This window comes from Sturnus vulgaris, unplaced genomic scaffold (genome assembly GCF_052056855.1).
Source record: "Sturnus vulgaris isolate bStuVul1 unplaced genomic scaffold, bStuVul1.hap1 Scaffold_195, whole genome shotgun sequence".
Taxonomy (NCBI): Eukaryota; Metazoa; Chordata; class Aves; order Passeriformes; family Sturnidae; genus Sturnus; species Sturnus vulgaris.
The window spans coordinates 13,623,116-13,637,879 of NW_028276170.1; the positions used below are offsets into that span (position 1 = coordinate 13,623,116).

The 14,764-nt window shown below is 54.6% G+C and overlaps 1 pseudogene; it reads left to right on the top strand.

Moving 5' to 3' along the window:
* Positions 1 to 10,824: 10,824 nt before the first annotated feature.
* On the top strand, positions 10,825 to 12,088 carry LOC148218105 (class II histocompatibility antigen, B-L beta chain pseudogene; annotated as a pseudogene).
* The last annotated feature ends 2,676 nt before the right edge of the window (positions 12,089 to 14,764 follow it).

Here is a 14,764-nt window from a genome sequence, read left to right on the forward strand (position 1 = left end):
GGGGGCAGCGAGCCCGGCAGAAACCAACACCCGCGGGACGCTTTGGTTCGCAGGGCCCGAAGGTCCGGGGTTCCTCCCTTTCCCCTGTTCCACTTGGTTTAGGATTACATTTTTGGAGGGGATAAAAGCGTGTTTTTTCTCCAGCACTGGGTGGGTTTTTCCCTTGCATGGAGCACTTGGGCCTTCCCCGGGCCCCTTCTGCCCTCTTGCAGAACCAGTGGCATTTCCCACCACGCACAGTTTGTAACCAAGAGGCGGCTGCAGCCGAGGAGGCTCCAAGCGCCTCCTTCCAGGCTGACTCTGCAGATGCCGAGGCTGCTCTGGGCTCTGCCGGGGCTCAGCTCTGGGCGAGGCTGGGCCTGCTCTCCCCTCGCATTGCTCGGGGCAGCTGAGTCACAGGGGGAGAAGGCAGGGACACAAGGGTGTTGAGGTTTTAAGAGAGTTTTTATTCAAAAAACTGCCATAACAAACAGTCCTAACGACCCTAACTAACTAGCAGTGCTAACTACCATAACTAACTAGTCCTAACTACTGTAACAAAAAGCTGTTCTCAAGTGCTTTGTCTCCTCTGCTGCACCCGTGGTTGCTTTGCTGCAGCGATCAGAGGGGTCAGGCTGGAGAGAGGCTTGGCTGATGATAAAAATGGGTGCTGCCCAAAGGATAAAAAAGAAAGAAATGAACCATTACTTTCCAGAGTCAAGTTCTTGGACGAAGGGGAATGGTTTGAAACTCAAGAGACGGAAGCGAGCTCAGATTAGGTCTAAGGAAGAATTTTTTTTTTACCAGAGGAAACACTGACAGAGGGAGCCCGGAGATGTGGGAGGTGCCTCCTCCCTGGAAGCATCCAAGCTCAGGTCAGGCAGGGCTCTGACCCACTTGAAGATGTCCCTGCTCGTTGTGGGTCACCAGGTCCAGATGACCTCGAACGGACCCAGCCAGCCCCAACCAGGCGAGGATTCTGCTTGCTTTGCGTGTGAAAAGCAGCGAGGCTGGAGATTATCGGAGGTCCCCCCCCAAGAAAAGCCCTCCCTGGCGCTGCTGTTTCCCCTGCAGCCGCTTCGCGCTCACCTGCAGCAGCTCCTGGGCAGAGAAGCGCCGCTCGTCGTCCGAGTCCAGGCTGCACTCGAGGAAGTCCCGCAGCAGAGCCGACAGGCGCCGCGGCTCCTGCAGCTGCGGGGTCCCGTTCTGCCGGATCAGAGCCCGAGCCTGCAGGAAAAGCAAAGGCAGCGCTGTGCCAGCTTCCTTCACACCCACAGCTGCTCACATCGACCCCGGTAACTCAGCCCCAGCTCCGGGGGCAGTTTCCTCCCCGGCAGAGATGCTGCTCACGGCTCATTTTTCTATGCCAACCAATAACCCCAAACCCTGATGCAGCCACAGCCATTGCAACATCCAAATGATCTTGCCTTGAGAGGCAATTTCGTTGTCTGACTTTGTTAGTAGGAACCTCCATCAGAAACAGCACATTTTGCTTCTCCAAATACGGACACCAGCTTTACAGGCCATTTTCAAGAGTCAGTGTGGTCTGCGTGTGTTATTTTAAATTGCATCAAACACATGTCTGCAGTGCCACTGACACTGAAGTAAATGAATTCCTGATGCCCCATCCCAGAAATTGCCAGGCAAGGAACAGGAGGTTGGGGTTGCTGAAAGCTCAGGCTTGATGACAGAGAAAGTAGCTTGGACTAGGAAGGAAATATGTTGGACTACAGGGATGTTAAGCAATCATCTTCATGTTTTAGACAAGCTTCCCAGTGAGAAAAATCAGGGGGGAGTTCAACTTAAACCTCTCTTAAAAACCTCTTTTAGAAACTCCTTCAGAAAGCTTGTTGGGTTTTGGGGTTGGTTTGTGGTTTTTTTGCAAGATAACATTAGAGCTGATACACTGGCTTCACATTTTCAGGTCATCCTCATAGACAGAAGAGCTGCAACAATTTGAAACCCAAAGCAAATTGTTGCTGGAGACTGCAGAATATTCATCTGTGTTCAGCCTCGAGTCTTCTGGGAATTCCCTTCCCAATATGCAGAAACCTCCAGCAGCTCCTCCCAGTGCAGGGTCAGCCTGTGCTCACAGGCCTCTGCAAACCCTGGAGAATTTGCCTCTTACCACAGCCCCTGTTTCCTTGAAGTAAGGAGGTTCTCCTTCCACCATCTCGATGGCCACAATGCCGAAGGACCAAATGTCCACCTTGGGGCCATAAGGAGACCTGGTCACAACTTCTGGGGCCATCCAGTGAGCAGTGCCCACCATGGAGCTGCACTGGTCCTGCTCAGGGCTGAGCTGAGCACAGAGGCCAAAATCAGCTGAGGACAGAAACAAACACTGTCAAAGACAGCTGCAATGAGGAAACCAAGCACAAAGATTCCCCACTCTCAGTGTGAGAATGCAGTAGTGAAGTCAGCTGGAAAAGTCCTCAGGGCTGTGGCCAAGGAATGATGGAACTGGACCCTTAAATAAACCCTCAGCGTTCATGCAGTGGCTTTTACTGATTCCCTTGAAGTTTAGATTCCAACTCCCGTCCCTCTGGAAGGGCCATGCCCAGAGCAAAGCCACTCCTGACACTCTGCTCCTCTCCTGAGCTCTCTGCACGGGGCAGCCGCTCTCAGCTGGCAGCAGGGGCCGGGCAGTGCCAGCAGCAGCACTTGTGGGGCTCTGACCATCACTGGAAACAGCCTCACACTCACACCCCGGGGGCACCGTGCCTGGCCACGAACACCCACCCAGCTTGACAGAGCCAGCCATTCCCAGAAGGATGTTGGAGCTCTTCAGATCTCTGTGGATCACCCGGTTGGAATGGAGGAAATCCAGGCCCTGCAGACACTGAGAGACAACAAGAAACACAAGGGTAAAAATCAGTGGCCAGAACACATCAGACAAGAAAGGACAGTTTGGAATTCTCCCAGCAGCAACTTTGCTGTGACAGGCCAGGAGACAGTGCAGACAAGCTCCAGGAAAATGGTTCAAGGCAAAGCTGAGAACAGCAAATCAAATCAAATCAAATCAAATCAAATCAAATCAAATCAAAGAAAGACAGAGAGAGTACCACAGCAGCAGGAAAGAGGACAAGAACAGAGTAGAAGTGTAGTGATACTGGCAGGCCACTGACTCCAGAGGCTCTTCCTTCTCCAATTCTTAAAAACAACACAGAAACAAAGCCCTGAGCATGGAGTCCCTCCTGCTCTCACAGCCTGTTTGGAAGGACCATCGTGTCCAAGCCATGGGAAGCACAAGCAGGATCCCTCACCTCCCGACTGACAGCTGCCATCTCTCCTTCAGCCATGCGTGTCTGTCTGACAACGTCCTGCAAAGTTCCTCCATCCATGTATTCCATCACCAGCCAGAGATCTTCGTCAACAAGGAAGCTGGAAGAGGAAAACAACAGCATGGAGATGAATGTGCACTGCTCAATTCCCCCATGGAAAAGCCTCGAGTGGAGTTTTGTTTCCAGGTCACTTGTCCATGAGAACACGATCAGATGGAGAGACATTCCTGCACAGGCCTTGGAATCTGCACAGTCTGAAAGAGAAGGAGACACCTGTGAGAAAGGAGATGCCTTAGATGGCAACAAGTGAAAAACGCAGTTTAGCAACAGCCCAGATCAGTGTGGAACCACAACACTTGCCCCCAGCTGGTTCAGCATCTGAACTCATCAGTTCCACCATTCCCTCCAGAACAAGGCAATGCAACTTCCAGAGTTATCCAGGCAAGGAGGCCATACAGCACTTGGGACAAAAGTTATCAACTTTTTGGGAAACCATGAACAAAGTCCCTTCAGAAACAGGCAAGGCCATTGAAAAATAGGCAAATGAGGCATTTCTGGAAACCTGGACTTCCTGGCATCTGCAGCAATGGAAAGGAGTTGGGAAGAAGAAGCCAAGGGAAATAATTTCTGCCATGGTTTATCAGCACTTGTCATAAGGCACAGCAAAGGGGTTCAGCTTGAAGAAAAAAAGTAAACAAAAGCACGGAGGGAGTGAACTGCCAGGCTGTTGTTGAAGATATGGCCGGGTCAGGCTTTTTCAAAAGAGGCTACAGACTACGGATGAAATATTAACACAGGGACCTTGCACAGGATAAGACATGAAGCACTCACCTGTCCAAAGAGTTGACAATGTTGGGGTGGTTCTTGCCTTTCAGGAGCAGGATCTCATTCACAGCTCGTTCCCTGTTCTGCTCTCTGAGACTCATTTTCTTTATGGCCACCTGAAGTGACATTGCAGACCTTTAGCTGGAGGGGTCTGTGGCAGGAGACCACAGCAAGCATGGAGTGAATCTTTTTGGAGCGACAGAGCCAGGCTGTGCCAAACTGCCTTGGCATGGGACACCAGAGCTCAGCAAGTGCCATTCCCACAGCCCATTCCTCTGCTGGCTGGGGGCTGCTTACAGGACACGTGGCCAGAGACATTTGGCCTTGTAAGCTCGGCAGAAATGGTCCCTCAGCTGTCAGCCTCAAAGCTCTTAACAACATTTTCTGCACCTACAGAATCTGCATCTTCTCAAATGGCCTTAGTTTATCACCACTCCGATGATGATGATGATCATTATTATGATTTAAACACATTTTGCAAGCAGGAGGTAATTCTGGTGCTGTGAAACAGAGCAAAACAGCCCAGAACCCTTTAGCAATTCGATGGGACTTGGTCAGGATTTCAAATGCCACTGCTCTGTTTGGGATTGCACAATAAAGCAAACACAGACATCCACTGTCACAGGCTGTCACTGACACCAGACCCAGTTGTGTTTCAACTGCAGCGTTGAGGAGAGAGCTTTGCTCTGGACATCCATCTTCTCATTTCTCTCCCTCTCTCTCTGTGAACAGCTGCAGTAGGACTAAAACCCCAAACTGAGCCCAAGCATGATCTCTCCCTAATTAGGCCTAATTAGGCCTTTGAAGATGAAAAGCAGGAAGGAAAAACTGATAAATAGTGTTCCTGTCCAAGGCTGGGATGAAGATAAATTGAGCCTCAATTCCACCTGCTGATGCATTCATGGTTTTAGATATGAAGACCAAGCCATGGTGTCCGGCTCTGACAGACACCACTGCCCTCCTTGCATTCCTCTGGGCACTTCAGAAGCACCAAGGCTGTCCCAGCTGTGTTCTGAAGGCTGACACTGCTCTGCCTTCAGAGGAGCAGCCTGTGCAGGAAAGCTCTGCTGGGCCCCCGAAGCTGCAGCCACAGCCCCCAGCAGAGGGGAAAGCCCTCGAGAGCTGCCAGACGTGCTGGACGTGGTGGCACTGACCTCTCCTCCAGTGGCCCTGTCGAGTCCTTTATAAACAGTTCCAAAAGCCCTGGAGACAAAACAGCAGAGAAGAAAGAATCAGAGCTTTAGGCTCTGGGAGTGAAAGGCAGCCCAGACAGGAGATCTCTGCTGCCTGCAGCATTCACAAAACACCTGAGTACATCGACCCTTCAAACAGCAGTGCAGCAGCCACCAGCCGTCTGCCAGGCAAGGTGTGCAAGAGAAAACTGAGCCCAACACGAAGGAAAAGGGCTGGAGTGAATGTCCACACTGAATTCCTTTAGTTCAAAACCTGAGGTGGGGGGTGGGTGTCTAAAGAACTGGAAAAGAATGTATTTCATCCTTTTGCATTTCCTGCCTAAGACTTGCAGGATCCACAAGGGCCCTGCCATCAGGCAGGTGATGCATTTTCCCCTCGAGTGCAGCAGCTCTGTGTCTGTTACTGAATGCATGGAGTTTATTACCTGTGCTGAAAAAAGCACTTATTAGTTCTTCTTGAGAACTGTTTTCTGAGAGTCACCAGATGGTGAGTTGCTCTTTAGGGCAATCAAATTCCAGGCACAGAAGATCTTGCAGGTCCTGCTCCTTGCTGCAGGCAGGACACTGCCAGCCTCAGGGGCCTTTGACTGTGCCTTCTGACCACAGTTATCAATTCTGACCAGGACTGAGAGACAGCAGGATCATACCCCAGTGTCTGAAGGTGTTTGGAGCTCTCCTGACTCCAGCAAAATACCTGGGCCCTGCTTGTGCAGAAGGACCTGCCATGCACTTACCCTTGGCCAATCTGCTCCAGTCCCAGGTATTTCTCAGCAGGCTCCCCCACGCTCACGATGTTCCCTGAAAGAAACCACGTGGAAGATGCTCCCTCCCAGATGGAGACCCCGCCTTGCAGCAGAGCCAGAATGCAGCCCCACTCCCTGGGGCCATGAGCCCCTTGGTGTCAGCTGGGGAAGGACAATGAATGACTCGGTGACATTCAGCTGCAGAGCAGCACTGGGTGCAGCTCATGCTGAGACACACACACAGCACCCTGCTCTGGCACACAGGAACAGAACAGACGTACTCAGCTGCATCAGGCACCGCTCCCCTGTCCCCTCTGGCTGCAGGGCTGTGCTGCTGTCAGAATGTTCAGCCCAGGATCCCGCAGCGGAGGGAGGTTCAGTGTCCTCTTCCCAAGCAGAGGGAGGTTCCTCGTCCTCTTCCCAAAATGCTGCAGGTTCTCCAACCTCTTCCCAAGCAGAGGCAGGTTCTCCATCCTTTTCCCGAGATGCTGCAGGTTCTCCATCATCTTTCCAAGCCGCGAGACGTTCACCATCCACATCCCGTGCTGGGATATGTTCACCCTCCTCTTCCCGAGCCACAGGATGTCCTCTGTCCTCATCCCACACCGGGAGATGTCCGTCGACCTCATCCCACGCCATGGGAGCTTTTCTATCCTTGTCCCATGCCAGGGGACATCCACCATCCTCCTCCCGTGCCGGGAGATGTCCACTGTCCTTGTCCCACACTGCGGGAGCCTTGCTGTTGTATTCCCAAACCACGGGGTGTTCACCATCGTCCCCCAGAACAGCGGGAAGCTCACTGCTGTCTTCTTCCCCTTTGGAAGCAGAGGGAGCCAGAGGAGGTGCTGATGCAGCTTTGGTGCCCTGAGGACAGACAGTAGCGTGAGGGACAGGAAGTTCTGTCTCAGTTATCACCTTATTTATCCTCAGCTACACATCCAGCTGCACGGAGCAGAAACAGAGTTCAGAGTTGTTCACACAATGGGCTAAAAGTGACATTGCCACTTATTGTTGGGAATTCGATATTTCACCATGGCTAAGGCAAATCCTCTGCCTGCAAAACCAGACCTGCAGCTCTTCTAAAACTCTTCAGCAGAAAAGGAGAAAACTGACAGGGATCCCTTTGCTGCTGCTGCTGCAAAGACCCTGACAGGGACTTTCCTTCAGCCTCCCAGGATGGCACTCGGCTGCCACACACAGAGCTCACAACTTGCTGCACAATTCTGAGCACCAGAGGTTTCTTCCCACTCACCGAAGGACGAGCTGCTTGGGATCCACGCATGAGGTGCCCTGCAATGGGAGAGGGAACATGAACCAGATGCTGGTAGGAAAAAAATTGCCTGTTGTGTGAAATGCCACGGAGCAAGGTAACCCCAAGAGAACATTTTGCTTTCACAGCATCCCTCCAGGAGCCACAGTCCCTTCACAGAGCAAGCAAGAGAACAGCACAAAATCCTGGGCTGTGTCAGCAAACAAAGGGAGTTCCAGGCTCCACTGCCACAGACGCCCTGCTCGAGGGAACAGAACCCCCCCAGGCCTCATTGCAAACGCCTCGCTGGCTGCAGACACCCCCTTTTCCAGCTGCAGCTGCTGGCAGGAACTCTCCCAAACCAACGGTGTCTTCATGGCAATTTGGTTACAAAGTCAACTCAAAGGTCCAGAGGAAGAACAGAAAGCACACAGCAAGCCCAAAGCCACAGATGCTGCACCGAGATAAAACCTCGACTTACTTGCCAAGTGAGTTAAAAAATACCCCGAATAAGCCACAGAGTACAGAGTGCAAACTGCAGCAACCACTTGCTGGATCATTGTGGCCGCGCTGCACACGTCTGCAGGCTGCACCCCTGCAGGCACACACGGACACGGGTCAGGGCTGGGCTGGCTGCCGAGAATGCCTCGGGCAGGAGGATCCTCCGGCAGTCAGCAGGCACCCAGAGCCTCTGGGCACTGAGGCCTCTGTGTCCCACAGCAACGGGAGCACCACTGGGATGTGGCAACGCTCCTGTGACATCACAGCAGCAGCTCACGAAAAGAACGCTTGGAAGGTTCTCTATGCCCCAAAGGAGACAAAGAATCCTCCAGGGCACAGCCTACTGCCCGAAGGATCCAAGAGGAACTCTGAAAATGCAGCAAACAAGGACACCCCATAGTCCAGCCTGAACACTGAGTGGGAACAAGGAAGGGACAAAACCAAAGGAAACGTGACCTTTAGTCACTGATGCTTCTGACTAAAACCAGCAAGGCTTGTTCCATCTGGGATCTTTGTTCTAGTTCTAAAAACAAGCAAAGTTCTCCACTCTCAATTTACAGAATGGAGAAACTGGGGAGGAGGTGGGATTAGGAAGGAGGAGGAGTAGGAAGAGGAAGATAGGAAAAGGAGGAGCAGTAAGAGGAGGAGCAGGAGCAGGCAGAGAAGGAGAAACAGGAGGTTCCTGTGCCCCCCGTCGCCCCCACGGCATCCTGCAGGTGAGCGGGGAGGGAAAGCTGGTCCCAAATCTATCGGGGGGTCCCTGAGAGGGTTTTTTTTTATTGGGGTGTGTTTGGAGCTCGCAGATTGAGGAATTGAACCCCAAATATCGCCTGGCATCCCTGGGAGGTTTTTTTCTGTGTGTATGTTTGGATCTTGCAGGACCCCAAAGCTGAGCCCCTTGGGGGAATCTTTTGGGGGTCCATGTGGCCATTGCCCAGTGTCGGCAGGGGGAGGACATTGGTCCTGGGGACCCCGGGAGAGCAGAGGAGAGGAACCCCTGGGACCTCCAGAGTAGGGAGAGCAGAGAGGGGTGATCTCCGGCAGCCTGGAAAGGGGGGGAGTCTGGAGAGGAGGGACCCCTGGGATCCCAGGGATCTCAAAGTGAGGCATCAGTGAAGAAGGGACCCCATGGACCCCCAAAAGCCCCTGGATCATCCCCAAGCAGGACCCTGGAGAAGAGGGAACCCCTGGAGCCATTGGACTCCATCATCCCAGGGAAGAGAAACCTCTGGAACCCCAAAGTGGAGAGATCAGAGATGGGGAACACCTTGGGAGCTTTTTTTGGCTGAATCTTGATATTTTGGAGAATTTCATGGACGCAAGACACCTCCTACATTCTAGAGATGGATTTGGGCAGGAGGAGCCCCCAGCCCGAGGAGCCCCCACCTTGTTTTTCTCCCCAAACCAGGATTTGTCATTCCCAAGCTACGGCTGGATGGACGAGGAAGAAAAGCCTCACAAGTGCTTGGAATGTGAGAGGAGGAGGAAGAAAAGCTCCACAAGTGCTTGGAATGTGAGAAGAGCTTCCACTACAGCTCCCAGCTGAGGGAACACCAGAACATCCACACTGGGGAATGGCCCTATGGGTGTGGGAAATGTGGGAAGAGCTTCAGCTGGAGCTCCAACCTCACCAAGCACCACAAGATCCACACCAGGGAACGGCCTGGAATGTGGAATTCTGAACTCATCACCCATCAGCACGTCCACTCCAAGGAGAGGCCCGATCGAGTGATGGAGACACGAAGGGACCCAGAGCTCTCACTTGACCCAACACCAACGGAGGCACCACTAAGGGAAGCCCTTTGAGTGCCCCGAGTGTGGGAAGAGCTTCGTGCTCTGCTCCAGCTCCATCCCCCACGGGAGGATCGGTGTTGGATGATCCCCAGTGACCCCCGTTGGGCAGAGCCCTGGTGATCCGTGGTCCTGGTGATCCCCGTTGGGTGGGAGGAAGTTATTGGAGAGATTTCTTTCCCTCCTCTTCATGTTGCTGTGATTTGGTTGGTAATAAATTCCCTCGCTGTGCCCAGGCTGGGTCTGTTGTTCCCGTGCCGGAGTTTGCTGAGGGATCTCTCCCGGTCCTTATCCCCACCCAGGAATTCTCGGTTCCATTATTTTGTCCCCTGTGCGGCTGCCGAGAGCAGGGACAGAGCGACTTTGGGGGGTGCCTGGCATCGGGCCAGCCCTCGCCATGGGCACCCTGAGATCCCGCACCCACCTGGGCACACATTTCTGGGCACACCTGAGCTCCCACCTGCCCAGCGCCCCAAGGTTCCCCCTCCGCAAAGAAACCCCACCCGGGGCTGCGATCCAAAAGCAGCCGGAGCGCGCTGCGGCAAATCAAAGTGCGAAGAGTTGATGACTCCTCAGTTGCCAGGGGGAGCCTCAGAAAAACGGGTCCCCAAAAGTGCTCTCAGCCAATCAGAGCGCGCGGCACTTCTGAGCCCGGCCCTGCTCCGGCCTGGTGCTCCCAGTGCAGCCCCGGCGGCTGCTGTGGGGCTGGCGGCACCTGCTGGGCGCTGGCCACGGGGCGAGTGGCGGCAGCTGGGGCCCTACTGGTGGTGCTGGGAGCCCCCCCTGGTGCGGGCGCGGAGCTCTCGGGTGAGCGGGAGGGGAGAAGGGGGAAAAGGGGGCAGTGGGAGCCCGAAATGGAAGGGGGAGGAGGAGGAGGAGGAGACCCCCCAAAGGAAGAGCGAGAGGGGCTGAGGATTGGGGGAAGGTGAGGAAGGGGTGGGAGAGGGTCGGAAAGTGGGGAAAAGGGGAGGGTGGGACCTCAAAATCGAGGGAGAGAGGGTTGGGGATTGGAAGAAATGGGTGGGAAAGGGGAAGGAATGGGACCCCAAAAATGATTTGGGAAGCGGCTGGAGGTGGGAGGGGAGAGGATGAGAACAAGGAAATTGGGGGAAGGGTGGGAAAGAGGAAGTGGGAGCGCGGGCAGGAGGGTCCCATGGCGGCCGTGGGGCACAGGGGGTGCGGGGTGGGGATCCGGGGTGGCCCCCGGACCTCTGGGGGTGGTGAGGAGGCACCCCCTGAGCTGTGTCCTGCACACACAGCGGTGTTCCAGAGGATGGGAAAGTGCGAGTGTCACTTCATTAACGGCACGGAGAAGGTGAGGTTCGTGCTGAGGCACATTTACAACCGGGAGCAGCTCGCACACTTCGGCAGCGATATGGGGCTTTACGTAGGGGACACCCCGCATGGGGAGCAACTGGCCCAGTACCGAAACAGCGACCCGGAATTACTGGAGTATTATCGGGCTCGGGTGGACACGTCCTGCAGGTACAACTACGACTTGTACGCCCCGTTCCCCGTGGAGCGCAGACGTGAGCGTGGGGCAGAGCGTGTCCCCACAGGCCCTGCCCTGGCAATGACCCTGGAGTCCCTCAAAACCTCTCTGGGAATCACCCCAGAGCCCCTGGCGTACATGTGCCGATTCCCGGGGCCTCCCATCCCTCCCAGTGGCCCCCGTGGCTCTCCCAGTCCATCCTGGTGCCCCGCCGTGCGTCTGTCTCATGCATGGTTGGATCTGACGCCTCTCAGCCAATCAGAGCGCGGCTCTCTGATGACTCATCAGTTGCCAGGCAGATCCGCAGCGCCGAGTGCCCCGCGCTGGACTCGGCCTCCCAGGGCCGGGCGCTTTTCCCCCAGTTCCTCCCAGTGCTGCCCCAGTACCCCCCAGTGAGGCCCCAGTCCCTCCCGCACCTTCTCAGCCCATTCCCAGTCCATTCCGAGTCTGATCTCAGTTCATTCTCATTCTCAACTCAGACCTCTACCCACTCTCCCAGTTCCCTCTCAATCCATTCCTGTCTCTCCCAGTCCACCCCCAGTGTATTCCCAGTCCATTCCTAGTCCCTCCCAGTCTATTTCCAGTCTCTCCTAGCCCATTCCCAGTCCTTCTCAGTTCCACACCACCCCTCCCCTCTCTCTGCCAGTTCCCTCAAGCTGATCCCAGTGCGTCCCCACTCTCTCCCAGTGCCCCCCAGTGTCTCCATCTCGCTGGTGCCCTCGAACTCCCAGCCCGGCCCAGGCCGCCTGTTCTGCTCCGTGATGTACTTCTACTCTGCCCACATCCATGAGATGGTTCCAGGGCCAGCAGGAGCTCCCGGAGCACGTGGTTGCCACCGACGTGGTCGCCAACGGCGAATGGACCCACCAGCTCCTGGTGCTTCTGGAAACCACCCCTGGCTTGGGGTCAACTACACCCGCCAGGTGGAGCACGTCAACCTGGAGCAGCCGCTGAGACAGCACTTCGGTACGGAGGAGGCACTGGGATGTGCTGGGAGTAACTGGGAGGGAGTTGGAGAGAGCCTGGTCTAAATGGGGAGAGGGCCTCGGGGTCTGGAAGGGCTGGGAAGGGATTTGAAGGATGCTGAGGAGGAAGTTATGGGGTTCCGGAGGTGCTGGTGGGCACTGGGAGGGAGTTTGGGGGTGCTCGATGTAACTGGGAAGGAGCGTGGGGATGCTGAGTGTAACTGGGAGAGTGCTTGAGTGAGTCTGGAGGTGTAAGGGTCGGTCCGAAATTCCCCTCGATTTTGCCTCCCGACCGTCGCAAGGAGACCTCGAGGACCCCACCCAGGCTGACTCTGGACAATGGTTTACTGGCCGGGCCAGGTGGATGCTCGTGACTGTGTGCTGGTGTATTGTGTTCACTGGACTGTGCTGTTGTGGCACCAACCAGAGACTGTGTTGTACCAACTGAGGACTGCTTGTCCGTACCTGTCTCCTGCAGCACCACACAATGGTCCATAAAACTTCCCACCTCTTGGCCAGAGGCCACTCGCTTTGGAGAAGGACTATAAAAGAGCGACCCTCTGGGAAAGACCCTTTGAGATCTCTCCACTGATGAAGACCCCTGAGATCTCCCCACGGACGAAGACTCGTCTATCGGATGACCTGCGAGGACGCCCGTCTCATCTGTTGGTAGCTATTCTCCCATCCCCTCCTTTCCTTCCCCTTTCCCTATACTTTGTTTCCTATACCTCTCCCCTTTACCGTAACTGAATTGTTGGCATTTGATGAAATGCATTGCTGTTGTTGATTAAACTGATTTTCTGTTGTTGAATAAACTGATTTTGTCCCCTGCATTTTACCTGTTTGCACCTTTGAGATCAAAAGAACCATCACGACCCCCGCTCTGCATTAATAGCGGATGGTGACAACATTGGAGGGGGAGATGGAGTGGACAGAGCGAAAAGTCTGAACCTTCCAAGGTACAGTCCCGGGGACAGGGCAGCCACCTCTGTACTGCAGACAGGAACCGGGAACAGTGACACGATCTGACTGTGACCCCCATCCCCTGTGTGGGGACAGGGGAGGGAATGGAGAATAACGGGAAATTCGGGAAGGGTGAGGGGAAGATGTTTTCGTAAGAATTATTTTCTCATTCTCTTGCTCTGACTTGTTTGATAATGTTATGAATGACGTTCTATTTTTCCAATTTATCAAGCAACAAGATTAAATGTAGCAGCAAATTTTTAATAGTAACAATTATAAATGGACACAATTAAAGTATTGGAGATGAATACAATCAAAATGCATATATTTGAGAATATAATTTAGTATAATTGAGGTTCGTATAAAGCATAAGCAAAACCAACCAGGGATACGGGGAGTGGCTCCCATTCCTCACGAACCAAAGCATCAAGGCCAAAAATCCTATTTATATACTATATGCTACAGAAGTTTCTAGAAAACTCCTCCTAGTTTCTGTTCCTAAAATCTACATCACTATGTTGTATGGTGTATGTTCTACTAATGGGTTAGGGGGTCTCTCAGCCTTTTGAGGGTCTTATTTCCGATGAAGGCTCATCATCTTCATCAGTGTCCGCTGTGTGACCTGCAGGTAGTGCATGCCCACTGTGTGACTGAGCAGATGTTTTCCATAACAAGACTTGAATTAAATCCCATGCTTGGAATCGTCCCATTTTGGCCCATTTCCAGGTCAAAACTCTATTTCTAAATGCTACTTATCAGACCTACGTCCTTCTACTATTCGCTTCCAACATCCTCCTTCGACTCCCAACATCTGGAAGATGTCCTTTGTCCTGTCTCACCCATCTCCCCCCTCACTCTGTAACAACTATCTTCTATTGATCTAAATACAATTTTGCTAATATAACTACAATTAGCACGAATCACATTTATCACAATAATAAATTCAATTAATTTCCCCAAGTCAGGTGTATTGACCAGTGATTAAACTCTCCCCACCCTTATCCAGACCCTCGAGCCTTTCCTAATGTGTTCTGTTCCCTGCGCAGTGTGAGGAGGGAAGTGACAGAGAGGTTTTGGCCTCTCTCAGTCATCCCGTGCTCCGGCCGGGGCTCCTACAGAGGCTGCAGGTGGGTCCCGTCTCCATCCTGGACTCACCCCGAGCTCCCGGCGGTTCAGGGCAGCAGCGCTTCCTTGGCCTCCTGCCCGGGCCGGGCCCAGCGCCAGGGCCCCGCCTCAGGCGAGGTTTCCAAGAAATGGCGGAGTTCGGGGAAAGGGAGGAGGAGTCCGTGCCGTGTGCAGAGCCCGCCCCTCGCTTCGATTGGCTGAATATGCCGTCACTCCTCGTTCTCGCGCTCTGATTGGGCAGAGGGGGACAAGCCCCGCCCCAGTGCTGCAGGCGAGGCGCCCCTGGCGCAGCAAAGGCGCCATTACCGCAGCGTCTGTGGTGGCCCAGGAGGGGCCGCGGCGGAACTCGGAGGCGGCCCCAGCGCTGCGTCCCGAGGACGGGGCAGCCACCGCTGTGCTACCCCCAGGACCCGGGACGAGCCAGCGCTGCTCCGGCACCGGCTCCTGCCGAGGCCCCAGCGGGAAGGAGACCGCGGGCAGCCGCTCCCGCAGCGCCCTCAGCCCAGCGCCAACACGGGCCGGCACCGGCACAACCAACCCGCCAGAGCCCCCTGCCGCCCCCGAGGCCCGCAGCGAGCCCCGAGCCCCCGCACAACCGAGCGCGGCTCCCACCTGCGCTGGGGCCGCCTCCCCGGTGGTTCCCAGTCTCCCCCT